Consider the following 13317-nt stretch of genomic DNA (forward strand, 5'->3'; position numbering starts at 1 on the left):
GAAAGAGAATTCAAATGTGGTACCTGGTAAACCGAGGCAAACTCCAACCAATGCCATAGTTGGCCCCTGGAGTGCTAGGAAATATTCATTAATTCTTGTAAGACCCTTTTTAGTGACATTTTCTCCAAAATGCCCAACGCACTAGGAGCACCAGTGTCATGGGTTTTTACTGGCACGTGTTCTTCTAAACTCCATAAGAGAGTCTGAAATTCTCTCCCATTTTTTCCCAGAGCTTCTCAGGTGCAAACTCTTCTATTTCTTTTTGAAGGGGATGCTGGAGCATCTACTTTCTCTGCATCCAGCATTGCCTGAAGTGTGATTTGGTAAGGGCCATGCTCTTCACTTCCTTCCAAAGAAGTCAGTGCTGCTATTGATGCTGATTAAACATGGTTGTTGCAATCACCTATTCCTTCCCGTCTATATACACCTACCAGGGCTAGCTTCAATGTAGCTTCTTGTTGTCTGACTCATATTCTGGATAACTTCTAACAATGATGATCCAAATCGTATGAGATTGTCCCATAGCCCCATTCATCCCAAAGCCAAGCTAATAACTATATAAATCCTGGGCAGGACTGAATAAAGGGAGCCACGCTGGGTTTATCTGTCGCCTCAGCAGAATGCAGAAGCTGCCTAATGATCTATAAAATCACCCTGTAGCAACTTAGGATAGGAGCAAATGCATATCATAACTAATTAAAGTGCTAATGATTCAGAGTGGGGACCATCACACTCAATGGGCCTGTATAGCATCAAAGGAGGTTACTGTTTCATGGCAGGGGCTCCTACATGTTACTGCAGTACAAGTACTATGGTAATTAAGATTATAATAATTGACCCTGGGTGGAAGGAAATCAAGTCAGCAGAGTGTAGTTGCTCTGGATGGACTTTGGATTGGGTATGCATTTTAGCAGGATGTGGTAGCAAAGCAGTTAAGGCCTCTTGCTTTAGTTTCAGACATGTTGGCTTGAGTTCCAAACCAGCCATAAATCCAAGGCCACCTTGCCCTCCGCCAGGCGGTAAATGGGCACCTGGTCACTCGGTCTGGGAAGCCAATGGTGGTTGAACATAATTCTGGCCACATCACTCCCTGGGATGTCATTAGCTATAGATGACCCTTAACTGCATTCGTGCTATAGGCTGCTGTGCACTTTGGATGTTTTAGATGATTTTTCATAATTTTGCATTTAAAATCCTCTCTTAGAAGTGTCACTGGTGACGTTGGCCCAAAGTGCCAGTTTTATTCTCATCTGCAAGATGCATCTGAATGCCAGCTCTGGTACATGCGGTCATCCGGACACGTACTCTATTTGCACTTGCATTGTTTAACAAGCAGAATAGTCATTATAGATTAATAAGCATACAGCTCACTTATGACTAGGTCCGGGGCCTAATTAAGATAAAGAAAGGTCCCTAACCGTTGTCTGAGTGGGCGCTATCCATTCAGCACCACAAATGTACAGCAGGAGCAAAGATAAAAGAGGATCATTCAGAAATGTAGGTCTCTCGTCAATGTGGAACAGCGCGGCTTGGAAGGAGAGCAACAACAAGCTGATAATAAGGAAATTCAACAAAATTCTCGTCTCGGTTATCATCGCACGCTTAGTTATAAAGCACACCTGCTCTAGCCACAATCTTAAGCATACGTGCTGAGTTCACTCGGTTAGTCTGGGAACCGTTTTCTCATTTTTCCTTCGTATGGAATAGGATTATCTCATTCTTTTCAAGCCAAAGGGGTGGAGGGGAGAAAAACTCCAAACCGTATTAGGTTTCACATGATTTTGCACCTGAAAACAAATACTCTGAAGGGATTTTGTGAATTTGAGCTCCAGTGAAATGGCATTTGATCCTAAGAGCAAATACAGCTTGTCACAAAAAAAAAAAAAAAAAGAAAAAAAGAAAGAAAGAAATGGTGAAATGTTCACTTTTGAAAACCTGCCAGTGTTATGGCCAAACTAGTCTCTTCTTCTGTTCCTTGGGAAAGGTTCTGCAAAATGATAAAATGACCTTAGTTGTTTCATTATCCTATTGATACTAGCCAAAGATCTTTTTTCAAACTTTTCAATAAAATGCCCATTACATTTCCTTCCCTTTCCTAATGAGATTTTCTACAGAAAATAATAAGAATGAAAGTCAGCAAACTCTGTAGTTTGAAGACACGCTTCTGCAACTACTGAGGATCAAAACACTGTTTTCTTCCTAGTTTGTAGAGATATTTGACATTCCTTTGTAAGCCAGGAGTCTCATTTTCAGCCTCAGTATTTACATCTGCAATGTTTTTGCCTTCAAATAATCATGCTTGCTTTTTTCCACCCATCATTCCTACAATCACAGACAGTGATTAGCTATCTAGGCACCTTCATGTTGCCAAAAAATGTAGGTTAAATTATTTGCAGATGCACAAATAGAGTCCAGTAAGACCCAGTTGAAACTCAAGATTGAAATACTGCCCCTATTTTCTTTATTACTATTTTTTGGAATATATCCACAGCTAGCCAGAGAAACACCCTCGTGCAAAGATAGGGAAATGAATGCTGTGCTTACTATAAAAAAGAAAAAAAATCCTGAACTCTAACACTAAGTTTGCTTAAAGAGCTGTATTTCTCTTCCTCCAATAGAGGTCCGTGTCTTTGTGTTTGACACAGCGGAGTACTGTGCAGAGCAGATTAAGAACTAAAAACAACCCAAATATCATCCCTGCATTTAAAAAAAAAAAAGGTGTTGTCCAAAGCTTCTCAAAGCCAGAAATATTTCTCAGTCATCTAAAACTCTCTCTCTCTCTCTCTCTCTCTCATACAAATGTTGGAAAGTTTAAATGCTTTAGATAAACCTATTAATGCCAAATAGGCTGACTTCCTTGGATGTAACAGAACATCATTTTAGACATTGATATTATAAAGCCCTGCAAGGATTTATCATGCACCCCCATGCCAGAGTTTTTGCACTCCGTCAATTAGAAAGGCTTTCAAAAGCGTGTGAAATAATCTTATCTATGGCTCGCTGCTTTGTGGGTTATTTCTTTTCTGTTTCAAAATATAAGAATACTATAATGCTTTGTTTGCTTACTGGTGGAAATAGATTTGGGTTATCAAATGAAGTCTCATAAAAGTCTGAGGTGACTTGCTACTCCTGTTCAAAACTAAGTGCTATCTTCTTGAGTAGGTGTTATCACCAAATGGCTCTCTGCCTGGCTCTGATTGTTATAGAAAGGTATGCAATTTAGAAGGCTAGATTACAGGATGTAGTTGGCCCTCTCTAATCTCTGTTTAATTTTCCTATTTTCAGCTGACCTAGGGCTTTCTTAAATTTTCCATGCTCTGCCTATTATGTAATGGCCAGACAACCTTCACTATAGGGCATCTTAAGAGATCAGTCTGTCCAAGGAAGATCCTTTCTTTATGGTTGTTATAAGCAGGATCAGTTCCCAACACAGTTCCCAGTGAAATTAGGGGGAGACTTTTCATTGATTTGAATGAGTATCCTTAAATCCAGCCTTGATGGCATCATTACTTAAGGATACATTGAGAGTTGACTTATTTGAAAGCTCCTCCTTAGGGTGAGATTCGCTTCTCCGTGATGGACCTGTGGGCATCCTACACATGTAAATTTGCATTAGGCTGCCAGAGTTAGGAGTAGAAGCACCGCCGTCAGAGAAGTGAGCTGCACCCCATGAAGTGAAACCCCTTCCTTGTGCACCGAGGAGTTCAAAGAGTCATTCTACCTCCACAGAGGAGACCCAAAAGTTGCCCTAATAGGGCTCTGTAGGAATGCGTCTATGGCTTGGCTATAACTTGGCTATGGCTTCACGGTAGAATAGAGCCTTAGAAGGAAGATGCAGTGATGACAGCAGCATTGCAAGAGCTTTTCAGAAAATGCCAGCATGTTTTGCCAACGACTGGAAGTAAAATCCTGCCCAATAGGATTTTCAGCCTACACTTGCTTAACAAAATGCCCCAACCAGGAATGCACATCTGCCCCTTCTGTATAATCAAACCAGCAGCTCTGGGACACACAAGGCTGCACCCCAGCAATAGTGATTAAGATGAAAAGTCTGCACCGAGCACCTGGGATCAAAGAGTGCCGTAGACCACATCCTCAGGCTCGGCATACATCTGCATTTGGTGGCATGCTCTAAGTAGGGACCTACCTCAATCGTGGCCAGATGAAAGGTTTTTCACAGCCCACTCATGGTGCACAGACCCATGTGAGCATTTCACTGTGGCCCTACCCCTCAGCTCTGATTGGCAGAGAGGCCTGGTGGGACGGGGGAGGAAGAGGGATGAGGGGGCAGCAGCCATCTCGATGGCTGGCTGCCCTTTGTGTGGCCATACCCCTCGGTGCTAATGGGGGAAAAGGTCCTAGCAAGGGGGGAAGGATGAGAGGGAAGCTGCCATCTTGATTGCTAGCTACCCTTCATGCCACCCCACCCCTTGGCACCGATTGGTAGAGAGGCCCCAATGAGGGGGATAGGAGGAACAAAGGGGCAGCCACCATCTTGTCTGCTGCCCTCTGTACCACCTGCCAACCGGTGCCTTCCCCTCCTGGCAGTGAGGACCACCAGCTTTGTACCACTGGGGAGCCAGAATTTTATTTTTATTAAGTTTTTTTTTGTTGATGATTTTGCAGATTTGGTGAACAATCCTTGATTTTGCTTTTTCCTTGAAATCTGCAAAATCACAAATTAAGTAGGTGCCCAACTACAAGTCTTTAAGCACATTGTAAACACTGGACAAATCCTCTTCTAGAATTCACTGACTTAGAAAAAAAAAAAAAGAAAAGCAACATAATTTCATTTATTTTAATATAATTAGATTATGTAAAGGGAAGCTTGGTCGTTTCATGGGTTTTTACAGGGTTTGGGGTTTTGTTTTGTGGTTGGGGGCATCTATTGTAGGATGCTACAAGCCCATGGGATCTTGTGAGGAAGAGACTATAAGACATGAGTGATGTGATGATCTGAAATGAAGCATGTAAGCGAACAGTTATTTACATATAGCCACGGCAGTGCTGGGGAATGGTGCCCGTCATGATTTGCATTTTCTATAATTATATGCAGAGCAGCAATGCAAAGCAGGGCTGAACGGGACCTCAGAAGGTCATCTAGTCCAACCCTACTCAAGTCAGGATTATCTCTATCTAAGCCATTTTATACAGGTGCGTGTCTAACCTGTTCATACATTTTTATGAATTACTCAACTTTAAATGGCACAATGGCAAAAAGATCAGAGGTCACTGGAGCATTGTCCAAATTTGGGATCCCATTTCTAGTTCCGTTAGTAAAGTTGACACACAACTGTTCTGACTGAGAGCGTCTTCATAAAATTCCCTAGTGCACGTACATGTGCAAAGAGTAATTATATCCCTGGACCTTTTACAGTCCAGATTCCCCATGATACTCTTGTGATGTTTCTCCACTATCACAGACATTTTGAATGGAAGGGAGCTCAAACAGTCATCTAGTCCATCTTCTTAACCCAAGACCAAATCAATTATATGTAAGTACGTACATCCATATACAGTATCCTAGAAGAGCAATCCTCTTAAAAATGAGATGAGCATTCCAGCTCTCATGGCCCATCCACTCTTTGGCTTTTTGTTCAGACCTCAGTAAACTGGTTAAGCAGGTCCTGCATCACATTGACACCAGTCTGTTAATTTGCATCTTAGTTGTACCCAGAATTTGCTAGGCAAATATACTACAAGTTATCACATCTTATGTGCTTTGTTGAAATGCCAGACTGCAAAAAAAAAAAACAAAAAACAAACAAAAAAAAAAAAAACACTCCAAAGAAAAAAGAAAAATCAGCTCCAGGAAACAGACTGCAATCCACTGACCTCATATCAAATATTAAACACCTGATAAATAATAAGACACTTCAGCCTTTTCTGACCTACACTGCCTTTGAACAAACACGAGGTTCCTTTTCCTTTTGCCAAATCTCACCCTCTTCCAGAAAACCTGCCTCTTATTTTGTAAAGTCTCCTCAAATTGCAATATCTGACTCTAGCCACTATGCAAATAGGTGCAGTTTTGTCGTTCATTAATCACCCTTCCATGTTTTACATAAGCTAAAAAGGAATAAGCATATCTTGAAATGAATGCTGTTCCTCATTTGCATTGCTCTACCTTTATGGTTCTGGTTTCTTTAGTCACACTGCACCAGATCTCAACATCTTTACAATGCATACTAGCTTAATCTACCTGTAGTCCCATTGATCTCCATGCTATTCACTAGAAAGGTATCAGAAGCTGACTCTATTTGGTGTTGTTAAAAATTAGACCACAAAACAGGTTAGTCACCATAGCAACCATGTGTTATTCCCTTCCCATGATCATAACAGGTCTTACTGCTAAAGACACTAGAAGCATGAATCAGAACAGGGACTGGCACAAAATCCCATTTTCTGTATCTCAGACTGATCCGGGCAGTTTCCTCTCCAACCTGAACAAGATCAAGAAATTCACAGCAACTGTAACCTCTCTTGCAAGGCCAGAAGAGAAGAGGCGAAGATGCCTAGTGTAAGATCAGAGAACTTGCTAATCCTCCCCAACAAACTGTACATACTAATGTTTACAAAGGTACTGTAGCAAAACTCCCAGGTTTTCTTTTTTTTTTTCTTTTAAAATGCATTCCCTCCCCTTTCCCAACCATTTCTGACTTTTTCTTTCCCTCTTTATTCCCTATAGATAAGTATAAGTGAGCTAAGACATATGATAAGCTTCAGCATTTTATTTTGGTAGTAAGTTGTATTTGTTTTGTTTTTTCTCCTTCTTTATATTGTATAATTATTATGTTTATATTGATTTGTACTGTTCTATATTACTGTTTTATTTGTACTATGTGATTTAGGCCTACATATGTAAGTTAGCATAAGTCATGTCAAGTTTCCAATTGGTTTGTCAAGTCTCCATCCAGGCCCGGTTGTGTAACCTGTGACTCACACCTCCCCCTCCTATGTAACCTGGTTCCTGAATGAATGGGGAAGAATGAGGGTGCTTGAGAGACAATGGCAGTAGGTCTAAACATAGCTCTCTCTGAATGACCGAACCATCAACACCAATACCTGGACCAATGACCCAGCCCTTGGAACCACGCTCCTCATTCAAGAAACAAAAGATGAGGCAGCCCACCATTGTGCCAAGGCTGCACATGCTCAGTAAGAACATCTGGAGCCCTCTGGGACAGGACTGACCCTGCCTGGACAGGCCCTCCCCATAGGACATCAAAGGTAGTCTTCCCCATAAAAGGGGTAGTGAAGACAGACCCAGTGGGGACGCCCTCTCCATCTGGACCAGCACCATGCCACACCACCTATCCACCCAGAGGCCCTGCCGGTGACCCCACTCTGGAAAACACCTACTGGACAAGAACCCCTTTCCAGCCTGGATAGGTAGCTATCACCCCCACCCCCTCTTTAACCAAGGACTTGGACTCTGCTTCTCTTCCCCACCTGGACTCCAGCCCTTCCACTGAGTCTCTTTCTCCTGCTGCCATTGCGAGCACGTGTGTGTGTGTGTGCGTGTGTGTGCATGTGTGAACCAATAACTTCATGGGGCTGTGTGGCGTTGTCTGTTTAATAAAACTGTTATTTGGACCCCTGAGTTGGATTTTGCTTTACTATGGTTCAGCCCTGCTTCAATCTCTGCTCCTCGCCCCTCTAACTTCTCTCTCATTTCTCCCTCTCCTGCTTCTGGCTCACCGCCACCTCCAACACCTGTCCCGAGCTCCTCTCTGCCTCCAACCCCCTGTTTCTTTGCCACTGTCTGCTCCCCACTGCCTTTTCCTTTTCCCCTGAGCAACCAGGTTTCTGCCTCAGTTTCTTTCCTGGCTGTCTCCTCCTTGCCACCAGGCTTTTTTTTTTAACTTTTCTTTTCCCTCCCATATACCAGCGACCTTGAGTAAACCCAGGGCCACTTGATCTTAAGTAAACCCAAGCCTCAGTTCCTCAGTCAGCTTCTCTGTAGTCCACTAGTTCTAATCCCAGTTCTGGCAGCTTTCACTCCCTACACTTCAACTCTCTCTCTCTCTCACCTTAACCTTCCCCCAAGTATCCCAGGTACCCCAAGCACACCCATATATACTATGCCATCCAAGTTAGGAACTTACCTATGTGCAGGTGGGTTGTATGTGTGTGAACTGGTAAATGTGTGTGTTTGTGTATGCGTGTGCATGATATACGAATTAGTGATCTGTGTATGTGTACTGAGTGTGCAGGTATTGACAATTGATTTTTGTCTAATTTTTAGTGTGTAGTGTGTATGTGCTTGAATTGGTGATAGGTATGCATGTGCCTAGACTGGTTTGAATGTGTATGTGCCTGAGTTGGTAGTGGCAGGCAAGGTTCCTTGGGTGAATTTGATATCTTTTATTAGACCAACCCAAATAGTTGGGGAATAGTTATTAAGCAAGTTTTCGGGTTCAAAAACCCTTAGTCAGGCTAAGGAAGTTTCAGCAGTTGGTATGTGCTCTTCCTGGATGGAATGAAAAGTCATGAGTTGGTAGTGTGTGTGTGCATGCACCTAATTGATTTGTGTGTTTGTATATGTGCAATTGTGTCACACCCTCCTGTCTAACAGCTCAATATTGAGATCCTGAGAGTTGGCCTGACCCACAGGGCAACAGTACAAAATGTGTAGTTGCATGAAGAAACTCACTGCATCACAATGCTGGCTGCAGTCGGTCACCCTTAAAGTTCCTCAGGTGTTTCTGGACCTTTGATAGCATGGCCCAAAAGATGAAAGGTGTTTAGTTTCTTTTCTACTTTGGAGAACACACAACACCAGCAGAGTCTCCCTATTTCTGACAAAGGGTGTTTATGCCCAAAAGCTTGCAAAGAACTTTTCCCCCATTATTCAGTTGGTCTAATAAAATATATCACATCTACCCCAAGAAACTTGCCTGCCCTAGACACTTTAATACCTTTGATCTGTGCCCAGATTCTCAAAGGAGCAAGAAATTTGCTGACTGGAGCGGTCTTCACTTGACAAGTTGTGGATGCTAATCTAGGGTTGACAAATACACAACCATGCCATCAGTAGTAAGAATGGTTTCTTCGGCAGTGCTCAGTTGGTTATGGAGCCCCATAAATCAGTACCTTCCTTAGTGGACTATGTTGGGTGTGGATGGAAAGGAAAGATTCCTTCATGATGCCTCTTGCAGAGTACATAAAGGGATGAAAGGCAGACAAGGCTCTTTGGGTAGATGTGATATCTTTTATTAGACCAACTAAATAGTTGCAAAAATTGTTCTCTACAAGCTTTCAGATGCAAGCATCCAAAAGCTTGCAAAGAACAATTTTTCCAGCTACTGAGTTGGTCTAATAAGGTTCTTTGAGTGGATGTGGTATCTTTTGTCTGCCTATGTCCTTAGACCAACATGGCTACAACCAATAACCCTAAATGGGTGAAAGTCAGTCAAGTGATTGGAGCAGGCAGAAGGGTTTCATTCTCAATTTCTCCTGATTTGCTGGGCTTTTCTTTAACCCTGTTTTTTAACACAACCTCCCCCCAACTCACTTTCATCAATAGTGTGACTCATGTAATAAAATGCTACTCTGGGTAAGCAGGAGTGGAAAAGTCTGGCTCTGCATTAATTAACTGATGTTTGCAAACCGCTTTCCTCTTTAAAGCAAGAAAAGAATTGCTTTAAAATGGAGCACCAAGTTTTATCTAATACTTTTGAGAGGCTTATAAAGATTTTTGAAGAGTCAATAACACTTTTAAGTGTCCTTAACTATTCTGTTCAAACGTTAACACTTGCATTTTCTTTGGGCACTTCATCTTGGGAAAGCACCATTTAAGTCTTTCCCCACTTAAAAATGCCTTGCTGAGGTACTGTGAGCACAAGCCCACTTCCAGCTACTCTGTACTATACACCCAGATAATAAAAAAATGAGTGTTGTGAGCTATCGTGTCCATGACCACACGCGTTACTATGTTCTAGTTATTTCTGCATTGTTCAGTTGAGGCTTCCTTACAAAGAACCTTTTCTTCCCATACTCACAGCTACACAATTGAAGCAAAATGAAGAATAAATCTGGAGCAAATAGAGTAATTAGACAATATTAAGCTTTTTTCAAAGCAGCTCACATCTTAATACAAGAGAAATAATGCAGCCCTCCCTTTTAATGGGAGTCAGGTCTTTCCAGAGCTGTGTAGGACTAAAAGCCAGTAAGAGAAAAAAGGAAGTGTTTAAAAAGATGAAAGGACAAAGATCTGGCAGTGGGGAGCATATATGCGTGTGTCAGTGTATGTCTGCATCTGCGTATTAGGATTCAGATTTAAATGGCTTGGTCTATCTAGTGACCTACTTTAAAACAGACTCTTGATGTGATGCTACTTAAAGTCTCGGTGGCAAAAAAAAAAAAATCACGACTTTGAGCAGCATTTCTTGCTCCTTCACTTTGCAAAAACAGTTCCTGTTTGCAACATTGGGACTTCTTTAACATGGGTTGGAGCCAGCCTGCTCCAAAGTAGGATCTCTCATCTTTGCAAGATAAAGTCTCCTTTGTTCTGAAGGCTCTACCACCAGTTGGATGCTGTCCTGTCCTTCCCTGACACAACTCTGACGTTGGCTTTGACATACTATGCTGCCCTACCAGAAAAACCAAACATGGAAAGTTGAAACTTGTCTCAAATTTGTAGGTATGACAACAATATAAAGCATAAAGTGCCTTACCTTTGTTCACTCTTCCAAGAGCAAGTTATTTGAGTGTCTGCAGCTGCACTACTGCAAAGAAAAACACGGGTCAGGTTAATAATAAAGACAGGCAAAAGCCACAAACTCCAAAGATTCAGGTTAAACATTTACCAAAATTTGCTTCTATAATCAAACCCCCAGGTTCTGCTTAGCTAGCTGTTGGCATCTTGAGAAACAGGTAACAACCAATCAGCAACTTGTCCACTTACTTCCCGGTCTGAAACTCAGACGCTTGCTGAAGTCACTCAGGCACATCCAGGCTAGGATTTCAACAGCACAAAGCAGAAAAATATTCTGTGTAGAAAACACCCTCCCGAATACAAGTGAGACTTCAAATATTTACATGCAGGGGGCAGTTCAAAGTTACTTGCTGAAACAAGGCCATAGGACGATAGCACTTTACTTTTCTTTTTTTGCTGTCTATTTTTGTGCCCAGGGAGTCTTTTGGTTCCCAGTGCTAGTCCTAAAGCAAGTTGGAAATGTCCAGAGGGCAGCCCCAATGTTTGTCCTCGCCTATCAGATGGGCTAAATTACCCAGTATATGGTAATCAAAACTAAGTTGGTAGGTGCAAAATGATTGCAGAGAAGAGCAGAACCGCTTCTGGACCTCTCGTAGACCATTAGCAGTGCTTGTTGGGCATTTGTCTGCACTGTCCTCACCCTCCAGGAGTAGTTAATGAAGCCGTGCACCTCCTCCTCCGTTCCAACCATGTCTTCCTGTTTCTCGAATTGGTTCAACAACTTTGACTTTTCCCTATCTCTATATCTGAGCCCAGCCTCAGTGGCATTTTCACCTATCCCTTTTCCTTCATCTCTTTCTACGCCCTCCACCAGCCTGCGACCCATTCATGGGATAGTTCTTCACTCCCCCTTGCCTCATCATCCTGTCTGGGTACTTTAGCTTCTCAATTAAAGCCTCTTTCCAAAGAAGACTCACCTGTGGGCATCGAGGTGCCTGCAAATCAGGTGGCAGACTCAGAAATAGATGCTTAGTTTTCAGCATCTGAATTTGAAAACACTGGTCCCATACCCATAACAACCCGTGCTCTCCCAGGGCATGTCCAAATGAGCGTGCACATAAGTTTCCCTGGGGACAAATACCAGAGGCACATATTTGTGCCATTGCTACTTGTCCCTGGGGAATGCCTCTGCACGTGCACTCTGGCACGCTGCAAATTGCACCAGGTGGTGTAAGGTTGGCTGGGGCCAGCACCTGGGCTGGCCCTGGCAGCCTTACCTGAGGTCCTGGGAGCCGCCCATGACTGCAGTAGCAGCAATCTGGGTGTGCAGAGCCTGGCTGGCAGCAGGAGTGTGGCTCTGGCCAGCCAGACTCCAGTTTTGGGCAGCACATACTGCAGCCATATGCACCCCGCTGGGGGTTTTTTAGACTTTTTTGATACTAGGATTTCCTAGTATCTAATTTTGGCTTTGCAGTTATACAGCGAGGAGAGCCTTTTTATGTGCACTGAGTGCATTTTGTGGTGCTTCACATGCCTTTTGAGGCACCACAAAGCACGTGTGCATGCTCCTCTGGACGTGCCCCCAGTGTCCTCAGGAGGGATCAGAAACACCAGCAGATACTGAAGTGGAAAGCGCTCTAGGAACAGTACCAAGCAACAATAAGAGTTTCAGCATAGTTACAGTCATTATGCCCCTCCACTCGTGCTCTCAGGGCCAGATTTCCAAAGGTAATCATGTGAGTGCCTAAAGATGCAGATAAATTCCTAGTTCCTATGCCAGTTAGGCACATAACCTCCATTTAAAATGCGAGATTATTGTCACTGAGAACTGTAGCTGCAATGATTTTGGAGCACCCTGAAAAGCTTGGAGAAGTTAAAAAATGCTGTCTCTCTCCTTGCTTCCCTGCAGAGGAGTATCACATGAACCAGGACTTGTCTAAGGCCTAACGTACATGTAGTAGCTGTGGCCTGGGCTGTGATTTCTCAACAACAGGTTTTCTCCAATAAAAAACAAAAAAAATTCCTAGTTTTCAGATTTAAAAAAGTAATCCCAAATCCATGTTTTTCTGTGATTAAATGAAATGCCACTAATATATTTATGACCTTAACCCTAATATATATACATCACTCTAGATAGATAGATAGATAGATATGAATCACTATATAGGTATATATGCATCACTCTATATATATAAATGCATCACTATATAGATATCTATCTATATAGATATCTATCTAAATATAAATGCATCACTATATAGATATAGATATCTCTATATAGATATCTATCTATATATAAATGCATCACTATATAGATATCTATATAGTGATGTTTCATATTTCATATTGATCATGGAAAAATTTGGATTTTGGGTTACTTTTTTTAATCTAAAAATTGGGGGATTTTTTTTTTTTTATCGGAGAAAACCAGGATCCCTGCCAATGTGTGTTCTGAATGCAACAAACCAAACTATCTTCTTTCTAATGAAGATCCTGCTCTTAAGTACTAGTCTCGGAGGCGAGGAGACTGATACAGGGCTCTCAACAGTATTGTTGTGCTCTTCCCAGTAATACTCTTCATCTCCCCTATGAACTTTGCAAGCCCTGTTTCCCCTTCGCCCATGTTGCCTGCTTAGTATGCTCTGAAGCAAGACCCG

The 13317-nt window shown here is 42.4% G+C and overlaps 1 protein-coding gene across 2 annotated transcripts in view; it reads right to left on the reverse strand.

Moving 5' to 3' along the window:
* The window catches only part of KCNJ16 (potassium voltage-gated channel subfamily J member 16), a 37939-nt gene extending 26284 nt beyond the window's left edge, over positions 1 to 11655 (reverse strand). The window contains exons 1-2 of one of the 2 annotated variants that reach the window (XM_006017383.3): positions 11638 to 11655; positions 10680 to 10730 (exon numbers count right to left, since the gene is read on the reverse strand). The gene's annotated coding sequence lies outside the window, so the exon portion shown is untranslated. Of the gene's footprint in view, positions 1 to 10679; positions 10731 to 11360; positions 11378 to 11637 lie in introns of those variants that run through there. The other variant, XM_025196246.1, reaches the window with a different exon arrangement.
* Between the last annotated feature and the right edge of the window lie 1662 nt (positions 11656 to 13317).

The sequence above is a fragment of the Alligator sinensis genome, unplaced genomic scaffold, assembly GCF_000455745.1.
Source record: "Alligator sinensis unplaced genomic scaffold, ASM45574v1 scaffold282_2, whole genome shotgun sequence".
Taxonomy (NCBI): domain Eukaryota; kingdom Metazoa; phylum Chordata; order Crocodylia; family Alligatoridae; genus Alligator; species Alligator sinensis.